This window comes from Pongo pygmaeus, chromosome 8 (assembly GCF_028885625.2).
Source record: "Pongo pygmaeus isolate AG05252 chromosome 8, NHGRI_mPonPyg2-v2.0_pri, whole genome shotgun sequence".
Taxonomy (NCBI): Eukaryota; Metazoa; Chordata; class Mammalia; order Primates; family Hominidae; genus Pongo; species Pongo pygmaeus.
The window spans coordinates 89,250,943-89,277,334 of NC_072381.2; the positions used below are offsets into that span (position 1 = coordinate 89,250,943).

Consider the following 26,392-nt stretch of genomic DNA (forward strand, 5'->3'; position numbering starts at 1 on the left):
ATATATATGTAACTAACCTACACATTGTGCACATGTACCCTAAAACTTAAAGTATAATAATAAAAAAAAAAACAAAAACAAAACTTAGTCTCCACAAACGTTTCTTTATTTTAACCTGAACATTCCTTTCCATTGATCCCAGGTCTTCAGATAAACTCAACCAATTGTCAACCAGAACATGTTTAAATTTACCTATGGCCTGGAAGCCCCCATCCTTTGAGCTGTCCCGTCTTTCTGAATCAAACCAATGTATTTCTTAAATGTGTTTGATTGATGTCTCATGCCGTCCTAAAATATATAAAACCAAGCTGTATCCCAACCACCTTGGACACATGTTCTCAGGACCTCCTGAGGGCGGTGTCATGGGCCATGGTCACTCATATTTGGCTCAGAATAAATATCTTAAAATATTTTACAGAGTTTGACTCTTTTCCTCAACAGTTAAAATTCAATGGAAATTTTAGATTCCTGTTGTTAATTTCTGCAATAATAAATGTCTGGGATTTTGACTTGGATTGCCTTGGATCGTCTTGGATCTACAAGTCACTTGGTTGGAATTGACATCTTTACAATATTGAATCTTCATGTCTTTGAATGCAGTTTATCTTTGTATATAGATTTTTTTTAGTTCTTTCAGAAAGATTTTGTAGTTTGCAATTTAACATGCTTGCACTTATTTTGTTAATTTTATTCTAAAATATATGGTGCTGTTTGACATTTTAAAAGGTATTTTAAAATATTAATTTCTAATGTTTGTTGCTAGCCAGTAGAAATATAATTGATTTTATGTATTAGTCTTAAGTCCTGTGACATTGCTAAACTTATTTATTAGTTCGAGTAGTATGTTACAAATGCTTAGGCTTACCTATATAAACTAACTTATTAAAAAAAATAAAGTTTTACTTTTTGTCGTTATGACTTTAAAAAAATTTTTGCAGATAGCATGGGCTAGGACCTACAATGCAATACTGAATAGAAGTGCTGAGGCTGGGCGCGGTGGCTCACGCCTGTAATCCCAGCACTTTGGGAGGCTGAGGCAGGCAGATCACAAGGTCAGGAGATCGAGACCATCCTGGCTAACACAGTGAAACCCCCTCACTACTAAAAATACAAAAAATTAGCTGAGCGTGGTGGCGGGCGCCTGTAGTCCCAGCTACTCGGGAGCCTGAGGCAGGAGAATGGCGTGAACCCGGGAGGCGGAGGTTGCAGTGAGCCGAGATCTCGCCACTGCACTCCAGCCTGGGCAACAGAACGAGACTCTGTCTCAAAAAAAAAAAAAGTGCTGAAAGTGGATATTGTTGCCTTGACTCTGATATTTGGGGTCAGAAATCAGTATTCAACTTTTATTATCATGAGTTATAAAAAATTAGCAGTTTTTAAAATACAGGCCTGTTATTAGTTTGAAAAAGTTATCTATTATTATTTTGTTGAGAGTTCTTATAAATTTGTATTAACTTTTGTCAGACTGTTTTCTGTGTATGTTGTGATGATCATATGGGTTTTATTTTTAGTTTGGTAATAAGCATTGTGAAGTGGATTGATTGATTTGCAATGTTAAACCAATTTTGCATTCCTAGGATAGTTACCATTACTATTTGGTACTCATATATTATCTTATTTATTTATTTATTAGCAGATTTGCTGTTTTAAAATATTCTTATTTGTTTATCTAAGCTCATGTGAGATATTAGTTTATAGTTAGTTTTCTTCTAATGGCTTTGCCTAGTATTACTGTCAAAATAAAGTGGGTCTCGTAATGAGTTAGGTAATGTTTCCTACTCAATTTTTCAGAGAAGTTTGTATAAAATTTATAATAGCACTTCCTTAGATATTCACTATATCTTCATTTGCATTATTTATTTTTTAAATGTTTAGTAGAATTAGCATATAAAGCCATTGTGTTTTGAAATTTTCTTTGTGAGACTTAACAGCAAATAAATTTCTTTGTAGATACAAGAGACTATTTTTAAATGAACTTTGATAATACATGCATTTCAAGGAATTAGCTCATTTCATTTAAGCCATCAAATTTAATGTCATACTGTTATTCATAATATGTTGTCATTATATTTTTAACTTCTGTAAGACATGTTTTCATTCCTGACATTAGTAATTTTATCTTCTCACTTTCTTCTTGATCATTTGAATTATATGTTTATAAATTGTTTGATCTTTTCACAGAACCAGCATTTGATTTCATTTATTTTATCTATTGTTTTTCTGTTTTATATTTTATTATTTTATAGGCTATGTTTATTATTTTTTCTTCAACTTTTTTTGAATTTAACTCACTCTTATTTTCCAGTTTTTAAGGGAAAGCTAATTTACTCTTAATTATTTTTCAATACAAGTATTTTTTTGCTATACATGTCCCTTAAAGCATTGCTTTTGCCTCACTGGATACAGTTTGATATGTTTTTCTTTTCCCTTCATTTTATTCAACATATTTTCTAATACACATCTTAATTGCTCCTTTGACCCATGTTCTTTTAATAGTATGCCTTTTAATTCTCAGAAATTTGGAGATTTTAGAGCTTTTCAAAAATTTTCAAAAATTTAGTGATTTTAGATTTAAACTTTGCAGATTTTAGATCTTCTAATTTGTATGATTTCTGAAATCAATTTGCTGTCATTTTTATAATTGTTCTTCTGCAGGTCCTTTTTTCTGTTTCTGATAATAAGCTTTCTGTTTATCATTTATTCTCAGCAATTTGATTATGATGCTCTTTGCTAGAGTTCTATACACTTATTTTGTGTCTCAATCACTGAGCATATTGTACTTGTGGATTTAGTTTCATATTTCTTCAAATATATTTGTAATCCCCTTCTTATGAAAGTCTAGGAATGTGTGTTAGTTTGCTAATATTTTTCCATATGTCACTGGATGCTCTGCTAAACTTTTAAAAACATTTTTGTCCTTTATTTTAGATATGTCGTTTTTCTGTATTCAATCATATATATATATATTTTTTTCTTTGGGAATATATTTTCCCTTTAATCTTATCCAGTAATTTTTTTTCAGATATAATATTTTTCATTTCCAGCATTTTCAGTTTTCAGAAACTATTTATTTTTCATATCATAGTGCTCAGGTTATCCTCTGTATTCTTGAACATATAGGATATATATGTTTCTTGAACAAATAGAATATATTTACAATGATTCTACTAGCTTTCTAAATCTTTTGTTTGCTAATTCTATCCTCTGTATGATTTTTGTATCTGCTTCTATTAGCCATCCTTTGATGAGTGGCCATATTCTTCTGCTTTTTCACATGTGTCTTAGCTCATTTATGCTGCTATAGCAGAATACCATAGACTGGATAATATCTAAAGAATAAAAATTTACTTTCTCAGAGTTCTGGAGGCTGGAAAATTCAAGATCAAGGCATTGGAAAGTTTGTTTTTTGGTGAAGTCTGGTCTCTGTTTGCAAGATGGCACCTTGAATGCTGTATCCTCCTGAGGGAAGGGATTCTGTGTCCTTGTATAGCAGAAGAGTGAAAGAACAAAAGAACTCCCTCCATTAAGCCCCTTTATAATAGCACCTAATTCCATTCATGATTACTGAGTCCTCATGGCCTAATCATCTGTTAAAGTCCCCACCTCTTACTGCTATCACATTGGCAAAACCCGAATTTTGGAAGAGACCCATTGTAAAATTTACACTGTTATCTCCTTGATTGTGTTGTGTTCCTTTAGAGAGAGTTAGATTTTGTTCTGGCACAGAGCTAAGTGACCTGGAAGTAGTTAGATATCTGTGAGGCTTGTTTTATGAAGCTTTGTTATGGTGGGTATACATCAGGCTACTTAGGCAATGTTCTTTTGAGGACTTTATCAGATGCTTCCCTAGGTGGAATTTCTTCTCCTCTGACTGGTGGAAATATACAATATTTCCACTTTCCTGTTTACTGCAGAAATTGCTCTGCCTATTTTTTCCTGTGTTTTCTTTTTCCCCCCGGTCTAGAGCAGTTACCTCTTATCCACACACATGTCAATACTCAGCCTAGGAGTATATTCATTCACACAGATACCTGAGGCTCTTCTATGCAACTCCCTTTACTTCTGTATTCTATGCCACAAATTCTAGCATCTCTGCCCTTTGGAATCTTGGAAATCAATCTCATCAACTCAAAAATTTTTGTTTCTTTTTGGGTTACACTTTTTTGTGCTTTATTCTGGAAACTGCCTTTAGACAATCAGCTGGTGTTTTCTTCAGGCTCACTTTGTTTTTCTGTTTTTTCCCAGCTCACTTTGTTTTCCTGTTTTTTCCTAGGAATCATATTCCTCTGCCACTTGTTTTCTGATGTATGAATATCATTTGTTTCATATATTTGTCTACTTTTTTTTAAGATAGGAAGTTAAGTATTTCCCATTTTACTTTATCTCATGCTATTGTTTTGAATAGCCTGCCAACAATTTTATGTTTGCTTTTTGAACTAATAAAAAACTTTGTTTGAACAGCGTACAATGTTTTCTGGCCCTGAGTTAGCATAAGTTTGATTTTAAGCACACAATCTGGGAAATGGCATATATATATAGTACGATTCCATAATGTAATTGTCCATGTCATCCAGAGTATTCATTATGTGAATACACAAAATTTTAAAACCTGGGAAAACTTCATGGAGCCTGTATTAGTCTGTTTTCATGCTGCTGATAAAGACATACCCAAGACTCGTCAATTTACAAAAGAAAGAGGTTTAATGGACTTATAGTTCCACATGGCTGGGGAGGCCTCACAATCATGGTGGAAGGCAAGGAGGAGCAAGTCACGTCTTACATGGATGGCAGCAGGCAAAGAATGAGATAACTTGTGCAGGGAAACTCTTCTTTATAAAACTATCAGATCTCACGAGACTTATTCACTATCATGAGAACAGCACAGGAAAGACTTGCCCCCATGACTCAATTACCTCCAACTGGGTCCCTCCCATAACACGTGAAAATTCAATATGAGATTTGGGTTGAGACACAGCAAAACCATATAAGAGCCCCAAGAACATTTCCGTTGGGTAGTGAAGGGGAAAGCAAGAAGGCGACTATTTCATTAGGTGCTTTTCAATATCATATATAAACATTATATGATATATATTATATAATATATATATTTATAATATATAAACATTAATTTGAGCAAGACCTTTCAAAGTGATACTGAATCTCAATGGAAGAAATTGTTACTTTATACCTATCAATATGAAATGATTAAAATATAATTTCCCCTACACTGTTATTAATTCCATTATCATAATTTTGATACAGAATTACTTAATTTCAGGATAGACATGGTATCATGAAGAGTTCTAGTCTCAGAACAATCAATGTTTCTTGCTCTTCAAGAATCAATATTCTTTACATAAATAATTAATTTTTTGCAATCATTTCTGAGAGTATATATATTCTCCAAGAGATTTTTGGTAAAATAGAAATAATTATTTGGTTTCAGAAGGGAGCAAAAAAATATCATAAGATAACTTTCAGGAAAATATTGAAATATGGTAGTTTCTCCTTCCCTCCCTAAGGCAGGATTTTATAAGATTCTATAAAATAAAAATTGATCCTTTGGAAAGGATTATAAAAATAATGCAAAGAAATAACTTAATAGGGAAAAGCTATTGTGCAAATAATATAAATCAATTAAATGAGTTTTTTTCAAGAACAATATTCCTTCCTGGGCTTTGCATTTTCAAACTCAGGAGAAAAGATGTGTGATATTTTTTAGGTAGAATAGAGAGTTGCAGCAAGTTAACAAAAATGGGCCATTTATACAGCAAATAAAATTTTCTAAATCAAATAAATATGTTAACCTAAATCATTAAGAAATAAGTTATAATTTATAATCAGATATACCATGAGTCTAACATTATTACACAGTTTGAATAGAGTTATAAGTAACAACTACAAATTATTAAAATTTATATTAAAATTTCTACTTGCTATTTGACAACATAAACAATGTTTGCCTCCCTGTCAAAATGATCACAATTACTCTCTGAGGATACACAAGGTAAGCTCAGTTACTTTCAACTTGGCATTGAGGATATTGCTTATCATAATGACAATGATGCAGCATCTCCTTTCTGGGTTCATGACCCTGAGTGTCAGCTAATAACTCTACAATGAGAGATAGCACTAATAAATAAATAAAGTGACTTCTGTGCTCCAAAGTGCTCTCTTCATGTGTGACACTTGGCAGTATATTATTAAAGAATCATTGTACCAGTGATGTATTGAAATAGAACATCACCAGAGAGTCATTCCCTGGTTGATGTATTGTACCTTCTCAGGGTCTTGGAGATCTAAGAATGCATTTCAAAAGCCAGGCCATGGGCCTATTTGAAGGATAAAATGGATTTTTTTCTAATAATTTTAAGATTGCAATGAGTGTCTATGATAGCTGTAATCTCAGGCAATCCAAACTTATAAATAATACATTTTGCTTGATATGTCATATATCATGTACGTGTGATTATGGAGTGTGATTATGGCCCAGAAGATTTATGTAAGCAGTATATATGAATGTAGGAAAAACAGTTTTCATAGGAATTCAGACTTACTCTGGGGAAGACATGATATAGTGTAGGATTTTTAACTTTAAAATAAGTTTTGAAACTGCTCTGTCCAAACCTTGAAGCCTATGAATTCAGCTTTACATATTTATTTTGAGGGTAAACCTAAGAAAAGCACAGAAAAAATAAGGACAAATGTGAGCAATTTTGTATGCTTAGCAAAATATGGCATATATAAAGGGTGTGAATTCTGTCTGGGCTTCTCCACAGCTGCTTAGACATAACATTATTATACAGTCTGAATTTTTCTGTGCCAAGGCAGCCAACCAATATAATCAACTCAGTCAAACACTGAATGCTCTGATTAAAATGGGTTCATCAGAATCTGTGTCTGAAGGTGTAGGCTGCATCCTATGTGGAAATGCTCAGTGAAGGTCTTAAGACGGTGGTGGCGGGCAGACCTTGAAATCTAGGCCATTCTCTGCTCTACAAGTTTCTGACATGGGGATCCAGCTTAGAGGAAGTGAGACATTTTTCTAGTTTTTCTAGATGAGGGTGCTTTTTGGTTTTTGATTCCCCCAGGAGTGCCTTTTTGTAATTTTAACAGGAAGCTAATCAACCCCTTACCTCTCCGTATGTTTTTCCATACTATCTATGTTTATTAATTTCATATATACAGCCATGGACTCCATTTTGAACTCTAGCTTGGGTATTTGCATGTGGGGACCATTAAATTCATGGAGAAGAGAAAAACACAATGATTATTTGCATAGGTAAAAAGCATTCAATAGATCTAATTTAGCCTCCTTTTTTCTTAAGTGTCATATTATTCAGTAACCCCTTACAAGTCAGCAAAGATTTTGTGGTCTCAGTTCCTAACCTGAAAAGTTGTCTTTATCTTCCCACATGTCTGTTACACTACCTCTTATTTGACTTTCCTCTAACCTTTATGATCCCTACATTTCTGATGGCTACTAAATTGGTTTATTTTCCTTTTCAGCTTACCTTAATACATGCCCGTTGTTTTAGAAGCCTGGATTCCCCAGGTGAGCTGGACAAGGCCCTTGGTTCATAACTACATTCAGACTCTCATCTTAGTGGACTCTGGGATGGTATTCCACACTTTAAAAATTTCAGTACATCATGTGGATGTGTCAAAGTGGTAGAGAAGTTAGAGCTGGAGTTGGATCTAGAGACTCCCTATTTTGCAGTACCCCTATATTTGGATCAAAACTGTTGGTAGATACCTACGGAGGATGCAGGATGACTGTAGCAGCAAAACATTCTTAAGGACTGAGAGAAGCGGTATATTTTTTTTCTTTTACCAAGAGTATAAACACATTTTAATATTTTTAAAACGACTACAGTCATTCCAGTGCATATGGGCTGGATATCAGCCAATGTGGAACTGTGTTAGTTCTTCTCTACCAGATCCTTCTCCTATTGATAGTTTAGTCTTATTTATTTGCTGGCATTTCTAATAGTTTTTAGCATCATTCTTCCATTTTCTTAACTTAGAAACATCTTAATTCCTCTTATAATTAAAAATTGTGAGCTAATATATTTCTTTTGTAAACTTTTTAAGATTTTTCTTGAATTAATTTAATTTGGATTTTCTCTTATGCAACGAAAGAGCCTCAATACATATTCTACCGCTGAAGAGTTTTATCTAGATATTATATATTTTATCTTTTATATTCCAATCTCTCCCTCTACACTTTTTTTTTTTTTTTTTTTTTTTTTTTTTTTGAGATGGAGTCTCGCTCTGTCACCCAGGCTGGAGTGCAGTGGCATGATCTCGGCTCACCACCAGCTCCGCCTCCCGGGTTCACGCTCTTCTCCTGCCTCAGCCTCCCGAGTAGCTGGGACTATAGGCGCCTGCCGCCACACCTGGCTAATTCATTGTATTTATTAGTGGAGATGGGGTTTCACCGTGTTAGCCAGGATGGTCTCAATCTCCTGACCTCGTGATCTGCCCGCCTCAACCTCCCAAAGTGCTGGGATAACAGGCGTGAGCTACCGCACCTGCCATCTCCTGCTACATTTATTTTTCTATTCTGTACCATTGTTCTCATCTTAAAATTTTACTATATCCTTGCCAAGATCCAGAGGGGTAGCATGCAGATTTGGTGCATGAGACATAATTTGCTGACACCAAGAATAAATTATAGGGACATGCAGTTAAAGGCAGGCAAGTTAGAAAGGTAGAATCATAGTCCACGGGACAAGAAATAAGGACTGGTCGTTACATTCCCTAAGATAGTTTTTGTCTAAACTAGATACAGCAAACTATGAACCATGACCTAAATTTGTTCCCTGGCTGCTTTTATAAATAAAATATTATGGAATACAGCCATGCCCACTCATGTATATATCATATTTGGCTATCCTTATACTATAATGGCCAAGTCGAGTAGCTGTGATAGAAACTGCGTGTCCTCCAAATTCTTAAAGATTCACTACCTGGTCTTTTATAGGAAGCATGCCTGCGGAATCTGGCCAGGAGCCCACAATGCAATGGGGCTCTCTCTTTGTTTCCAGTGGATAGGCAGGTTGAGAAATAATAGACACATATTGAAAGCTGGGTCCAGGGGGGTCACTGCCTTCTGGTCCCATGGTGCCAACAATGCACTGGATATACCAGCATTTATTATTAAGTTTAGTGAGGGTGGGGGTAGGTTAGTGAGGGATTTAGGGTCATTTGATTATGAGGTGAGACGGTCACATGGGGATGAAGTAATTCTTTAATATAACATTTGTATGCAGAAGTACAGTATACAGAGATAAGAATTTACAATATAGTGTGTCAGTAATTTCTAACAGAGCCTTAAAACAGAAACACAATCTTTCCATAACCTATGATTAGCAAGATATTAATCAGCAGTAACAGTTGCAGCAAAAGCTGGTTACAAACAATCCATAGAAACGGGACATGAAGCTAGACAACTGGTTAGACCAGAAATTCTCAGAAGGGAGTATGCTTTAACCCTAAAGAGGCCTAGAAGAGCCGTGGCAAGATGAGGGCGTTTATAGCCCTATCTTATCCATATGGACAGGCACTCCCCATGCGTCCATTTATAGGCTCTCCGCAAGGGTTGCATTCCATTCCCAGACTTATGAACATCTGCTTTTCTGGGATAGGAAGCTTGGTGATATGAAACCTCCCTGACTGCACGTCCATTCATCGGCTCTCTGCAGGGGGAAGCACATCACGTGCTGTTGGCTCGTTCTGGCAGTCCAACCTGGCATTGTCTTTACAAAATCCTGCATTCAATTTTGTATTTACAATAATCAGGAGCATTTCATCTTTTATTCTGTAGCCATAGTTTCAGGGGGTCTCCCTACACATGCCAACCCCTGGTCTCTCCCTAAGTTTTTCAATACTGTCTACATCTACCAATTTCATATATACAGCAATGAACGCAACTTTGAGCTGCAGACTTCAGTATAAAACTGCTTATTTTATGATTCTATCTAGATATCATGTGAACATTTCAAATGTTGAATAAATGAATAAAAAATCTTCACTCTAATATTTCTTCTCCCCCATCTCAAGCCTGGTTTCACCAAAATAGTCTTCTATAACTTAAAAAATAATACATAAATGCAGTGATTGTAATGCTCTCTATGTCCAGGATTCAGCTTAAATATCACTTTCTCCATGAGCCCACCCTAACTTCTGCATTAAGATTAAAGACTTTTTTCCTGCATTATCTTCCTACTTTTACAAATGTTTTCATTGTTATATATTTCATATTCTTATTATCACTCTTCTACTACTTTTGTCCTGGCTAGACTGTGAGACCCAGAAGTAAAGGAAATCTACTTAATGTATATACAGATTGTACTATAATAGTAAATACTTAATAAATATCTGTTGGACATATAAATATTGCTCAGAATTATGCCATCTCTTAAAACATATAATTCAACACCTAGTTATTTTTTCACTGTAAGTTTTTAAAGAGTTATATTTGAATTAAATCATTTCTGTTTATAGTAAATATACCCTTGGGAAGTCTAAGCATTAGTTACATAAAGACATAGGAAGTTTTATTAGTGTAAATTATCCACATTGAAGCAAATTATTTAAAAGGAAATTATATAGTTTCTGAAATAATACTCATAAAACTTTAAACAGTTATGACAAGTGTTCTTGTTAAATAATATAATAGCTTAAGAGTATGATGATCTATATGTTTTGCTTTATAGTCTTTAAAATATTGAACTATAGATACTCCTCAACTTATGGTGGGGCTATGTTCCAATAAACCCCTTGTAAGTTGAAAATGTATTTAATACACCTACTCCACCAAATGTTACATCTTAGCCTAGCCTACCTTAAATGTACTCAGAACACTTACATTAGCCTACAATTGGGTGAAATCATGTCTAAAAAATGCTGGTAACACAGCATACTATATAGTATCAGTTGTTTACCCTGGGAGCTGAGGCTCAATGCTGCTGACTGGCATTGCAACAACATATCATACCGTATATCATTAGCCTGAGAAAATATCAAAATTCAAAATTCCAAGTATGGTTTCTACTGAATGCAATTGTTTTTGGCCATTGTAAAGTCCAAAAATTGTATCAGGTTAGTGCAAAAGTAATTGCCATTTTTGCGATGAGCTACTCAAAGAGCTCAGTCAGGTAACTTTTGCTCTTTTTCTCATTTCTATTACCTACTCCTAAAAGTATTTCTAGGATGCATGTTAAACAATAATATTTGCACATACTCAAATAAACATAGCATTAAAGTTTAACATCAGGAATTTGAAAACACAGTAGTAAAGATAAATATTATGATGGAAGATATGATTACAAATTGAATAGATGTGGGTTGATGAAATTCATGTTATTCCTTAACAGATGTATAGTCATATATTATTTTCTATTGTGGCAAGATAAGATACATCAAGAATAGATTATATTTCAATACATTTCTTTTCTCAGTAGTTTTTTTTTTTTTGAGACGGAGTCTTGCTCTGTCGCCCAGGCTGGAGTGCAGTGATGCGATCTCGGCTCACTGCAAGCTCCGCCTCCCGGCTTCAAGACATTCTCCTGCCTCAACCTCCAGAGTAGCTGGGACTACAGGCGCCTGCCACCACGCTCAGCTAATTTTTTCATACATTCAGTAGAGACGGGGTTTCACTGTGTTAGACAGGATGGTCTCCATCTCCTGACCTCGTGATCCACCCTCCTTGGCCTCCCAAAGTTCTGGGACTACAGGCAAGAGCCACCACACCCGGCCTTCTCAGTAGTTTTTAATCCCATGTTTCAAAATTACATTTTCATCTCAAGTTCCATAATACCCCAGAGACAAATTTACCATGCAAAATAAAAATGGATTATTATAATAATAACAAAATACTTTCTGCAATCATTGAGTTGCCAGTACTAAAAAAAGTTCACCGTAAATCTAAGATCTTGTAAAAGTAAAATACAAATGTTTTAAATTATTATTTGCATTTGAAAAAATATTGTGTTGGTGATGAACAAAACTATCTTAAACATTATTGGGATTAGAATTATAAAGATTAATGTAAAATATTGGATGACTTCTAACAAAAAAGATGGAGCCCAAGCAAAATATTTATTTTTGTTGAAAATATCTTCATTTACCAGCAAATACTTACTTCAATGTTTGGTTATTTGAAAAACAACATTAAACATCATCTCTTTTGCTTAACAGCATTTGATTTTGATTATCCCTTCTAAAACCTTGACTATTTTTACAAAATACAGATATTTGAACAGAGACTTGACATGATCATTTTGTTGCAGAGAAAGCTAAGGGTATCTGACATTCAGAAACATTGGCAATCAATGAACTATGTTTAGTAATTTTAGTAGTTACGTATTAAGCCATTAAATATTTACTACGTACCAGGTACTATGCTTGACATGGATCACAAAAGTAAAATACCTGACACATCCCCAATCATATGACTTACAGTAGAGCAAGGAAAAGAGACACTGTGCTGTACAAAAAATTACAAAAACTAATTTATTTATGTGATAATAATAGGGCATTATTATTATTATTATTATTATTATTATTATTATTTCCAAGATGGATTCTTGCTCTGTCACCCAAGCTGGAGTGCAGTGGTGCGATCTTGGCTCACTGCAACCTCCATCTCCTAGGTTCAAGCAGTTCTCCTGTCTCAGCCTCCCGAGTAGCTGGGATTACAGGCACCCGCCACCGTTCCCAGCTAATTTTTGTATTTTTTTTAGTAGAGACGGGGTTGCACCTCTTCTGCATTTTTAGACCTTAAAAAGTCTCAGATATATTTTCATAAGTCAAGAAGGTTTTTAGTGAGTTCTTAGTACGACTTATCTTTATGAAAAGCAAAGATGACAAAGAATGAAATTCATCTCTCATTAGAGAATTTATAATTTACATATCACATTCAAATGTCTTTCAACTTGTTGTAGCTTTTGTATTCTAATTACATCTGAGTTATTCACATTAACTCTGTGTTGATGCTCTGTAATCACCATCTCAATCTTTCTTTAAAGCTAAGCAAGTGGGTTTTATATCCTACTTCTTCTCTATATTTTCATGTATTCTCAGAAAGAAGAGGTCATATATGCCTAAATTTAAGAAATTTTACTTGAAGAGGTGGCACAGCCATTGCTTTTCTAATGAAGTCAAGAGCCAAAGGGGAAAGAAATGATTCTGTAAAACCACATGAAAGGACGTATTGCTGTAACTTGGGTTTTAAGGATACAAGTATCCCACAGATAGTATTACTGTACCAACAGTTTTCCCAGAAGAAAAAAAGTCAAAGTAGGCCAACACTGGTGAGACATTATTCAAGCCTATATATTTTACATGCCCTATTAAATTAACAAAAAGGAAAATATCAACTCATCAAGACATCTGAATCAATTTTGACATGGGAAAGCTATCAAAGAAACACAAGTAACCTTCTTTCATGAGTTCCAAAGCAACACAAACAGATAGAACTTTGTGTTCATGTAATACTAGAAATCAAAAGAACTTTCGGTAATTGAATCTAGGAGTTGCCTCAAGGAGTTGTCAAGCTGGTGTAAGATTAATAAAAATTTTTTGATTGTCTAGGTTCACAAAATAGGCTGAAATTTGAACAGACAATCCTGATTCCAACAGATTGTTGTGAGCAAAAAAAAAAAAAAAAAAAAACGGGAATGACATCAAATGTGGTATGACTTGAGCTGTCATAGAAAAAAATACCATTGAGCAGCTTAAACAACAAAAATTTGGTTTTCACAATTTGGAGGCTAGACGTCTCAGATCAGAGATCCAGCAAGCTCAGGTTCTGATGACAGCTCACTACCTGGCTTAGTCTTTTCTGGCTACTCTGTGTGCCCCCAAAGTTTTTTTCTCAATGCATGCACTTGAAGAGAAAGTTCTCCCTCTTTTCATTTTCTTATAAAGCCACCAAGGCTGGGCACAGTGGCTCACACCTGTAATCCCAGCACTTTGTGAGGCCCAAGTGGATGGAATACTTGAGATCATGAGTTTGAGACCAACCTGGCCACGTGGTGAAACCTCGTTTCTACAAAAAATACAAAAATTAGCCAAGCGTGGTGGTGCACGCCTGTAATCCCAGCTATGTGAGAGGCTGAGTCATGAGAATTGCTTAAACCTGGGAGGTTGAGATTGCAGTGAGCGAGATTGTGCCACTACACTCCAGCCTGGGCGACAGAGCAAGACTCTGTCTCAAACAAATAAATAAATATAAAAATAAAAATAAAAATAAAATAAATAAAGCCACCAATGCTATAAGATTAGGACCCCACATTTATAACCTCATTTAACCTTAATTACTTCATTAAAGGCCCATCTCTAATACAGTACTGTGAGATTTAGGGCTTCATCATAGAATATTTTTGAGGAGAAACAATTCAGTACAGTGAATTCCAGCATTAGCACCCCCAAAATTGTGTTATTACATGCAAATATTCCAACAGCCCAAAAGGCTTAACTAACTCTACATCAACTCTAAAGTCTAAAGTCCAAAGTTTCATCAAAATAACACCTAAATTAGACATTTGGGAGATTTGAGGTACAATTCATCTTGAGGCAGAATTCCTCTCCAGCTGTGAAACTGTGAAACCAGACGAGTTATGTGCTTCTAAAATACAATGGTGGACAGACCTAGGATGGACATTCCCATTCCAAAAGGAATAAATCAGAAGGGAGAAAGAGGTGACAGGTCCCAAGCAAGTCAGAAACCTAGCAAGGCAAATTCCATTAGATCTGAAAGCTCAAATATAATATTCTTTGGTTTGATGCTCTGACCTTCAAGGCCAGTGTCACCCCCATGACAGAGGTGGCAGTGTCCCCTCCATGAAACAAGGTAGGAGTCACACCCATGCAGCTCTGGCAGACCGGTGTCCCATACCCAAGGCTCTGTCAAGCAGTCAAAACCCGAAAGCTTCAGATAGAGGCAGTCTGGCCTCTTGAAACCAAGGTGGTGGCCCTGATAATCTCTGAATTGCCCATGGGGACACTTTTCCCTCTACTTATAAATATTCATGTTTGTAGCTAAATAACTCCATCACCCTGTCCTTCAAATTCCAGAAGTCTGACAACCTTTATTCATATTGTCCCATTTCCATCCACTTCAGTTTAAACTGACAGTGTTTCTGCTGATATAAAACCCCATTAATTCTTGATTGATAGTCCAGCCACACTTTTGGTGTTCTCTTCAAAACATGCTTTCTTTTTTTCCCCCACCATAAAATTAGGCTAAATATTTACCAACACTTTAAGTTCTGATTTATTCTTTTCTTAGCAAACATTTCTTCAGTTCATGTCTCTCCATTTACATTTTCCTACATGCAGCCAGAAAGAACTGAGCCATTCTTTCAATACATTGCTGAAAAAAATCTCCTCAGCTAAATATCTGATTTCATTGCTAGCCATTTCTACCTTTCACAAAACACTAGAACAAAGTCCAACCAAGTTCTTTGCTATACATTTTTAACAAGGATCACTTTTATTTTAGTTTATTACAATGTGTGACTCATTTTTGTCTGAGATCTCACTAAAATAACCCTTAAAATTCATATGTCTAACGTGGACCTCAAAACTCTTTCAGCCTCCACCCATTACCCATTTCCAAGGCTGCTTCCTCAGGTTTCCATATTTGTTATGGCAACAGTCCACTTCTTAGTGCCAAAATCTGAATTAGGGCTCTCCAGAGAACCAATAAGGAGTCTGTCTGTGTGTGTGTGTGTGTGTGTGTGTTTAGAAATTTATTATCAGAAATTGGCTTATGTGATTAAGGAGAAGTCTCAAGATCTTCAGTTGACAAGCTGAAGGCCCAGGAACGCCAGTGTTTAGTTCTATTTCAACTCTGAAGATGTGAGAACCAGCAGAAACAATGGTGTAAGCTGTAGCCCAAAACCAGACAGATTTGAGACCCAAGGAATGCTGAAGTTTTGATTTGAGTCTGAAGCCTAGAAGAGACCAATGTTTCGGCCCCAAGCAATCAGGTAGAAGGAATTGCCTCTTATTTATGGGAAATTCAGCCATTTTGTCCAAATGAAGGCTTCACATTGAGAAGATGAGGGCCACCCATATTAGGGAGGACATACTGTTTTACTCAGCCTATCAATTCAAATATTCATCTCATCCAAAAACACATTCATAGACACACGCAGAATAATATTTGAACAAATATCTGGACATCATGTTGCCTACTCAAGTTGATACATAAAATTAACTGTAATATGGTATATTTTTTACCTTAACTTTTTTGGCTATCTTTTGCTCTTCTTTTTGTAGTTTCTTTTTTCTATTTTTTTTTTTTTTTTTTTTTTGAGAGGGAGTCTCGCTCTTTTGCCCACACTGGAGTACAGTGGCATGATCTCAGCTCACTGTCATCATGCCAGGCTATCTTTTGTATTTTTTTTTTTTTTTAGTAGAGACGGGGTTTCAACCATGTTGGCCAGGCTGGTCTTGAACTCCTGACCTCGTGATCCACCCACCTCGGCCTTCCAATGTGCTAGGATTACAGGCATGAGCCACCGCGCCCGGCCTGTAGTTTCTTAAGGTGAAAGATTAGGTTACAGATTTGAGATCTTTGTTTTTTTCTAACATAAGAGTTTATACCTATAAATGCCCTCTAAGCACTGCTTTGGCTGCATTCCATAAATTTTGGTATGCTGTATTTTCATTTTTATTCGGCTCAAAATGTTTTCTAGGTTTTTTGCATGTGATTTCTTCTTTAACCCACTAGTTGTTTAGGAGTTTGTTGTTTAATTTTTACATATTTGTGTATTTCCCATTTCTTTCTGTTCTTGGTTACTAATTTAATTCCATTTTGGCCAGAGGACATACTTTGCATGATCTCAATCATTTTAAATTTACTGATACTTTTTTTGTCCTCTAACACATTGAACTACCTGAAGAATGTTCTATGTGAGGCTGTGAAGAATACCTATTTTGCTGTTTTTGACTGGAGTATTCTATAGATGTCAGGTTTACTATTCTGATATTACTCAAATTTTCAGTTTTTTGGTTAATCTTCTGCCCGCTTGTTTTATTCGTTACTGAAGCTGATGTATTGAAGTATTACCATGGAATTACCTTTTTCTCTTTTTCTGTCAGTTTCTGCTTTATATAATTTGATGCATTATTATTAGGTGCATATGTGTTTTTACTGGTTATATCTACCTGATACATTAACTTTTTTATTAATATAGCATAGTCCTCTTTAACTGTATTAACCTTTGACTCTTTTATTAATATAACATCGTCCTCTTTAACTGTATTAACATTTATAATTTAAAGTATATTTTTTCTGATATTGTTATAGCCACACAAGTTCTCTTACAATTACTGTTGCATGGCATCTTATTTTCATCTCTGCTATAAACCATTTGCTTCTTTGGATCTTAAGTGTGTGACTGATAGACAACCTATAGTTGGAGCTTTATTTTTTATCCAGTCTGAAAACCCCTGACTTCTTTTTGAAGTGTTTAATGTATTCATATTTAAAGTTATTATTAATATGGTTGGATTTAAGGTTGCTCCTGAACTTGTATGTTTTATTGCAGCACTATTTATAAGAGCAAAATCATGGGATCAACCTGTTTATCAATGGATGATTGGATAAAGAAAATATGGTATACATATACCACTGAATACCACACAGCCATAAAAAATAATGAAATCATGTCTTTTGCAGCAACATGGAGGAAGCTGGAGGCCATTATCCTAAGTTAAATAACCAGGAAACAGAAAGTCAAATATCACGTGTTCTCGCTCAGAAGTGGGGGCTAAGCAACGGGTAAGCATGGGCATACAGAAAGGAATAGTAGACATTGGAGACTCCAAAAGACGGAAAGATGGGAGAGGAGTGAGAATTGAAAACATACCTATTGGGTACAATGTTCACTACTGGAGTGATAGGTGCACTAAAAGCTCAGACTTTACTACTATGCAATATATCCATGTAACAAAACTGTACTGGTATACCCTAAATATATAAAAATAAAATAAAAATGGCAAAAAGTCTTATATGAGATTCTTTATGAAAATATTCCAGCAAAGCCAAGTTTAAAAGAGCCTGTGTGGCTAATCGCTATTCATGTTGCACTTTATGCAAATAGTCAGACCAATTTATAATAAGACTAAAACTTTTCTTGTAAATAAGTTGATCTTACAATGACTTCTTCTTGGTAGAAATAGGGAACAAAAGAGAGAAAAGCTGTATTTCAGACAGACAAACTATAATGCACTTGTTATTAGATTCTAGCACTGTCTATTGTTTTTGACTTTTTGTTATTTGTCTAAAATCTGGGCCAAATTCTGAATTCTTTCCTGACTAATAGTCTCAAAACTAAAGTTTTCAAAAATTTCTCCCATTTTTCTCACTTGGAATCACTGGAAATTACAACTGTGCTTTTATTGAAGATCTCCAAACTGAAGCTAGAAAATTTAATGTAACCTTTGGAGAAAAATCAACACGGCAACTTATAAACATAAACAATCTTCATGACTTCTGATGTGTGTATGAACTACTTAGACAGTTCACTTGAACACCTTATTTAAAACACAATCCAGAAAAATCTGGTTAGATTTCTACTGTAATTTGAAGAAGCTTTAGACCCTCTAGAAAAACTAGCTTACAGACTACTCTAGACATTAGCCTTTGTTTTTCTTCTGTGTCCAAAGATATGATATGCCTCTTATTAAGGCTCTGTGTGCCCTCATTATGCATAGAAACCTAGCTCTGAGAGCCCATCTGGAATGCTGCCTCCTGGAATGGGACACTACTGTTTAATCAGACTGATCCATTCTTGCGATGAGAGACTGATTCAAGAAGATATGGGTCAATATATTTAAATTTGTTATTTTCTACTTATCTCAATTTGTTTTTCCCTCCCTTGTGTCTGTAATCTCGCAACCTCTAACTAAAATCTTTCTGAAGGTATCAACTGGGCTTTAAAAATGTAAAACTTTCTGAAAGAAATTTTCAAGGGGGGTAGAATAAAGGAAACCAAAATATTTAATATCCTAATATACTTGTTTGACTATTCTGAGATGCTTCTCAGAGGGCCTGAAAACAGAAGTAGTCCTGAAAAGACTGTCTTTTGTCAGGGAGATTTGCATCCTTAGAGAAAATCTGCAGGACTATAGAGATTGTTTAACCACATAGTGCATACCCATCAAATATTTTAAAGTGGAAAACAGGTACTTGAATTAATGACAAGGTTAGCTTGAAACAAAAATTGGAATTCCACATTCCCAATGTACATTGTATAATATCCAAATAATTATTTTAAATGGTTATGATTATTTTTGGGTTTTTAAATCATAGGTGTAACTGCCGAGACAAATGTGAAAATAAACAATGCAATATCATCTAAATTCTCAAATTAAAGTTTCTATTCTACTTGCCATATGATAGAATAAGAAATACATTCACTATGATACAACTTATTACTCTGTTGTAAAATAACACAATTAAAAGTTTCTATCTAGAGTAGCTAGGATGTAATATCACATATCATACTGATGTCAACATAATTCCTTTGACTAGAAATGAGAGGAAAATCACTGAATAAAGATGGCTAGAGAGATGCAACCTGTTAGGCCACTCTGGTTTCTTAGCCTTTTTAAGTCATGTAACAAAATAATGACCCTGCTATTTCCCTGAACACCATAAAAAAGTAGCAATTCTTTCAGTTTCCCTGAAGAATGTCCCTAGGTATATCGGGAATATTTTATTTTTGACATAATGATTACAAAGGTTTTGCTCTGAAATATCTGAAATTGAAATTTGAGAGGGCTTTTTTTGGCTCTATAAGGTTAATTGAAATTAAAATTAATTAGTATGGAAACTGAATCAATCATACATGTGCCAAAATACTGACAATGGACATTTTTAAGTGTTTCCCCAAATAATTGCTAAGTAAAAAATAGACATATCTACACCCAACCCAATGAATGATATGCAGATTAGTTTTACTTGATAGTCATCTCTGATTCTCTCAGTAACAAATTTCAAATCTGTGACAAATGTGACACAACTATTTTGTATTCCAGAATTTCCTAGCTTCACAAGTAATAGATTTTTTATTCTTTGATCCTAATGAATTCATCCCTGATATTATATCCATCGCCAATTAAACACCTGTGCTATACAATTTTGTGCTGATCCATTATAAAAATTTCCAAAAAAGATACATTATATTTTTACAGATTATGCACAGTATTCCCATTAAAATTAATGACAATTACATAGCTAATTCCCTAAGTGCCAGAATGAAAATTGCTCTATTCTATTCAACAACTCTCAAAATTTCTCACTGCTTACCTGGTATGCCAAATGCTGATAAGTGGATTGAGCCACCTGCTTTGAGTACATATTTATCTAAATGGGAAAGAAAAAAGAAAGATTCACTAGGGTGGCATTTGTCATATTTGTATTTAAAATATTTTAGAGACTAGAAATATATAAGTAAAGTTTTTTGCTGGGGATGAATTAATATTCTCAAATTAATTTTATTATGAGAAAATTCTTAAAGAAAATTTAATTCTAAGAAGCACATAAGTCACAATACTTTTCAACCAGATGATTCATGAAAATGATAAAAATCTGAATCTTAATATGAAAGTAATGTTTGCCTTCACTACTAGCAGAGAAGGAGAAATTTGTTGTATTGATTATTGAGACCCGTTCTTTTCATCCTCTTAGAGTTTACATGAAAGTATTTTGTGTGAAATGTTAGAAGCTTTAACTTATAGTTAAAAAATCAGGTTGTAAGTCCTAGTGCAATAAACAACCTCAAATAATCAATAAATAACTGTAAAGCTGACAAGTAAGTGAAGAAGAAAGGAATAAAGAGCATCTTACCTGAAAGAAGAAAAAAGCAAGAAAGAAACATATAACAGGCAGAACAAATTTAAAATGATTAATTTAAACCCAAACGTATTAGTAGTTACATCAAATTTTGTCTATTTTCATTTTAATGAGCCTATTATATGCTGTGCACGGGAAACCTATAATGATACAAAATATTGAAAATAAAAGACTGGAAAGAGTTATATCACGCAAACACTAAACAAAAGAAAGCTTGTGTGGCTATATTGACTTCTGGCTACATAGACTTTAAGACAATAAGCAAAACTAGAGACAAAGGATTTCTTTGTCTCTAGGTTCAGTAATAAGTGGTCAATGTATCATTAAAATGTAATAACCTTCAATTTAAATTCCCATTTGCTTTACAGTATAGATTCAAAATGTAAAAGGCAAAAAAGAAAAAAAAACCAGATAAATATTATGTAGTGTCAGTATTTACATGAGTCTTTTAACTTTATGGTTTTAAAAAAATCATAAATCTTATTTATGTAGCACATCGCATTAAAAACTGCATAACCTATAGAATATCTATTTCCCTCTAGGGCACCCAAAACATTTGCCAAAATTGACCATGTTCTGTGCCAGGAAATATTTAGACTGAGTGATAATCAAGATGTTACATGTCACAACTTGTAGACTTGGCTAAAGTCACAGTTAGAGGGAGACTTGGAACTATAAAGGTACATATTTCAATAGAAAAACTGAACATTATTATTTGCCTTCATGGAGCCTACATTTTTCTAGGTGTAAAGAAAGAACAAAAAAAAACAACAACAAAAAACTATCAAATAAACAAACAATTACCTTAAACCTACTGTAGGGCAGCTTGTGATAATTTCTATAGAGAAAATTAAAGAAAGATATGGCAAGAGTCATGCATTAAGCAGTACAATCTTCAGCACCTTATTCAGAGTAAGTTTCCATGAAAATGTAACATTGTGCAAAATGTGATGGAAGAAAGTGAGTGGAACTTTTACAAGAGAAATGTTCTCCAAGAAGAGAGAGAAAGAAGTGTAGACATCCTAGAATGGAGGTTTACTTGAGTATTGAATAAACAACAAAGAGCCACTGTATTTGTGTGGAAACAGAGAGGGTAGAAAATCATGGTCAAAGAGTGAGAGGTAATAGGGTCCAGATCTGAAAAACTTTTTTGGCTATTTTAGGAACTCCAGAAGACAGGAATACAACTGACAAAATAAGGAGTGCAGAACAGAGAGGAGGCTCAAATACTACTTCAAGTTTGAGCAATTAGAAAGACTGAGTTGTATTTTACTGAGATAAGCAAGACAGTGGAAGGGGAAATTACCAGTTCTGATTGAGATATTAAATCTGATATTGCTACACATGGAGACACTGGGGTGGCATCTGGATACATGCCTCTGAAGTTTAGGAAAGAAATCCTGGCTGGAGACGTAAATGTGGGAGTTTCAAGAGTTTGTTTTAGAACCATAAGGGATCCATTGGAAAGAAACTGTAGAAGTAGGAACCATAAGTTTGACTAGACTAACTCAAAATCTACTTTTACCCTACACTTGCTAAATATTGTCTCTAGCTTCTCTTAGTATTTACTGTTCTAATGTATTTTCTTAATTGTATGATAAACTGTGTATGGCTTATTTTTTAGTATATTAGTAGAGTCATCTGTTATCTTTCTTCTTCAAATAAAATCTTGACTATGATACATATAAAACGTGTGATATCAGTAAGTTACTTATTTGTGACTTGGTTCTCAATCTGTAAAATGTGCTAACTTATAGTGTTGTTGTGAGGATTAAACATGTTAACACATGGAGAATAAACATCATAGTGCCCAGCTCAGCATAAGCCTTTAATAAATTTTATCTCCTAACATAACTAGTCTTTGCAAATACTGCTGTTATCATACTCTGGAAGTAAGAATTCCCATATAGGCCTTGTTGCATATAGGTACTTGAACTAAAGAAGACCTATGTGAACATTTTAGTCAGAATCTGGGCTTTCAGATAAATCAAAACCAGGGATGAAGCCCCTTATACACAGCAATTCCAATGCCAAGTATATCTCATGACGAAAACAGTGTTTTAGAAGTGATGAAACTTAATTGAAAGAATTTAATTGGGATGGTTACAGGACACCAGTAGACACTCACACCTGATTTTTCCTACATGTGTCACTCACCATTAAACTTAAGTTGCCAGTCATAGTCTAGAAAGATCAATAAAGATCACATCACCGTTATGGAAAATTATATTAAATATGTACCAATATATACGTGTTAACACAAGCTATCCTAAGTAAGTTACACATGAGAGAGATTATAACATTCTCATTTTATAGATAAGGAAATGGGCAGAGGATGCTTAAACAGTTGCTTGAAGGTCTCACACACACACACACACACATATCTAGAAATCATGTAGGTGAAATTGGGAACAAGCAATCTACCTTGAGAACATATGCTGTTAGTCATTAAACTATAAAGCTTACTAAGTAATTTGCCAGATGTTAAGGAAAAATTACACTAGGCAAATTAAACAGCAAGGAAGACTTTATGAAAGACTAGCAGTAAGGGTCAAGGCTATTGCACTAGGAAAGAGAGACTGAACTCAACTGTGCTGGAACAAAAGGAAGGAAAGTTATTAAGCACTGGGGTGAGCTAACAGAAGCGTATAGGAAGACTTTATCGGAAGGTTGGTCAATTTCATTAGGCCATCTGTGTTTGATAATTGGTACTTTTAATCTGTGTTTGCTAATTAAGTAGGCTTCTGCCCACCCACACAGAGACTGAGAGACAGGAGTGATATTTTTTTTTGTTCATTTTACTGTAATTATATTTCAAAGGGATGGCTCCCAGACTCATGAGAAAGACATTACTGGGTTGTAAAACTGGGGAGAGGCCAGGCAAAGATTTACACCTCAAAGGTGCAGAGAAAGAATTTGTTAATTGCAAATTTTTGACAGTAAACTCTCTAAAAATAAGGAGGTCAAAGACCTACAGCCAGGAAGAAACCTGTCCAAGATTTAGTCAAGCTGAAGAGAATGTTAATGAAGGCCATTTTGGTCACAGCTTGGGCTGATATTCATTTTTTGGGTATGAAAATAATTGTTTTCAATTACAGAATGAATTTGGTTACTGAGGGAGGATTACTGGGCTTCTGCCCATAAAAAATGAATTGTGTGGTTAGGTAACTTAAATAATTTAAATTAAATTTTATTTTCTTAAATATATTCTGACAACAACATTTATTTATTTATTTATTTTATTATTTTTTTGGAGAAGGAGTCTTGCTCCTGTTGCCCAGGCTGGAGTGCAACGGCATGATCTCGGCTCACTGCGATCTCTGCCTCCTGGGTTCAAGTGATTCTCCTGACTCAGCCTCCTGAGTAGCTGGGATTACAGGCACCTGCCACCACACCCGGCTAATTTTTTGTAGTTTTAGTAGAGGCAGGGTTTCACCATGTTGGCCAGGCTGGTCTCGAACTCCTGACCTCAAATGATCTAACTGCCTCGGCCCCTCAAAGTTCCAGGATTATAGGCGTGAGCCACCATGCCTGGACAATTTTTGTTAATTTTTAAAGATAAAATATATGAATGACTAAGAAAAATGTTTAAATAAATTCTAAGCATTTGAGTTATTAACACAGAGGACTTTCAGTCGCATTACCAATTTAAAAGCAGATAACAATATGTTTTCACATTTTAAAACATATGACTACAATTAATCTGCAACTTCTATGTTGCAGGTTATTATTTTTGCATATATCTCAAACTTTCTATGTTGAAGTTCTTTTACTTATGATATAGTAAAACAAGAGAAATAATGCATAAACCTTGCTGTATGACCTATAATTTCTTAAAATGAAACAAAGTTTAAGTTGAGATGAAAATTAGCATTTGAATGTTGATATTATATTATATACAAATTGATTGCAACATGCTTATTTAATGTAACATTCTATTTTAAAAGATAAATTTATCAGAATCATACATTGCTACAGTAGTCTCCCTTATCTACAGGTTCATTTTCTATGGTTTCAGTTACCTACTGTCAACAAGGGTCCAACAATATTACATGGAAAATTACAGAAAGCAACAGTTTGTAAGTTTTAATTTGTGTGCTGTTCTGGGCAATGTGATAAAATCTCATGCTGTTCCTCTCTATCTTGCCTGAACATGAATTATCCTTTGTCCAGCATATCCACACTATATATGCTACCTTCCCATTCATCATTTAGTAGCTGTTTTGATTATCCAATAGAAAAAACACACAGTATATGTAGGGTTTTTAATGGGGCAAGGGAAAACTTCCTCTTTGTCCTCTGAAGATTCACTGAAAACTCAACTCACAAAAGGCAGACTAATAGGAATGAAGGTAAAAAAAAATATTAACATCAATGGAGATAACTACAGAGTGATTATTCCATTGCCATCAATGGGCTACAGTGGCTTAAATATCGTTTTGAGGTTACAAAAAGAGTTGAAGTCTTGGATCTTGGCAAAACAAGTTATGGGAAGAAGAGAAGAGAAACCCTGGTTAGCAAAGGTCATCTTGTGATGTAGATAAAACCTCACAAGTAGCAGCCTTCAGAAAAAAAAGAGATGGTAAATGTTTCTTTCAGACTTTTAAAGGTGTCAGACTGTCAGTTAATCTTTCCTGGACCCACACAAAAAAAGGGCCTCAGAGAAAGCCTGGCTGCATCGGTGCAAATTCTCTACAGATGCAAATCTCCCTTAGACAAGTCAACTTTTCAGGGATACTTCTGTTTGCTGGCTCTCTAAACAGCGATCTCAAAATATGTCAAAGAAGTATATTTGGGGATGAAATATTATTATGTCCTTCGGTTTGGTACTATCAGCAGTTTCAGGCATCCAGTAGGGGTCTTAGAATGTAATCCCTACAGATAAGGGAGGATGCTCTAGCTTGTTGTTTTTTTTTTTTTTGACCTCTCTAAATCTTATTTTGAAATTTGATCCCCAATCTTAGAGGTTGATACCTATGGGAGATATTTGAGTTATTAGGGCAGATCTCTCATGTAGAGATTAATGCCTTTCCCCAGAGTGGGGCAGTGAGTGAATTATCACTCCACTGGTTCTCTCTAGAGATGGCTGGCTTAAAAAGAGCCTGGCACCTCCTCTCTGTCTCTTGCTTCCTCTCTTGCCATGTGATCTCTGCACATGCCACCTCCCGCCTTTGCCTGCTGCTATGAGTGTGAGCAGCCTAAATAAAGTCCTCACAAGAAACAGATTCTGGTTCCATGGATTCTTAAATAGCCAACAGAAGCATAAACCAAATAACCTATTTTTTAATATATAAATTACTCAGCCTCAGGTATCCTTTTATAGAACACAAACAGACTAAGACAGGGGACTACTGTATTTAAAATTAATTTACATTCTATAATTGTTAGTTTAAATTGTAATTTTAAATTCTCCCTAGTTTCAATAATGGTGATATAAAGCTCAAAGAGAGTACTTTCTAAGCTTGTATGTAACTGTTCTTTTTCAAACCACATTGTATTCGAGTGTCAGTATAT

At 34.7% G+C, this 26,392-nt stretch overlaps 1 long non-coding RNA gene across 2 annotated transcripts in view; it reads right to left on the minus strand.

Annotated features, from left to right (window-relative positions):
- LOC129006135 (uncharacterized) overlaps positions 1-26,392 on the minus strand; it is a 406,817-nt gene that overhangs the window by 27,550 nt on the left and 352,875 nt on the right. For both annotated transcript variants that reach the window (XR_010127438.1, XR_008491924.1), the window contains exon 2: positions 20,333-20,389. This is a non-coding gene — a long non-coding RNA (uncharacterized LOC129006135). The remainder of the gene's footprint in view (positions 1-20,332; positions 20,390-26,392) is intronic.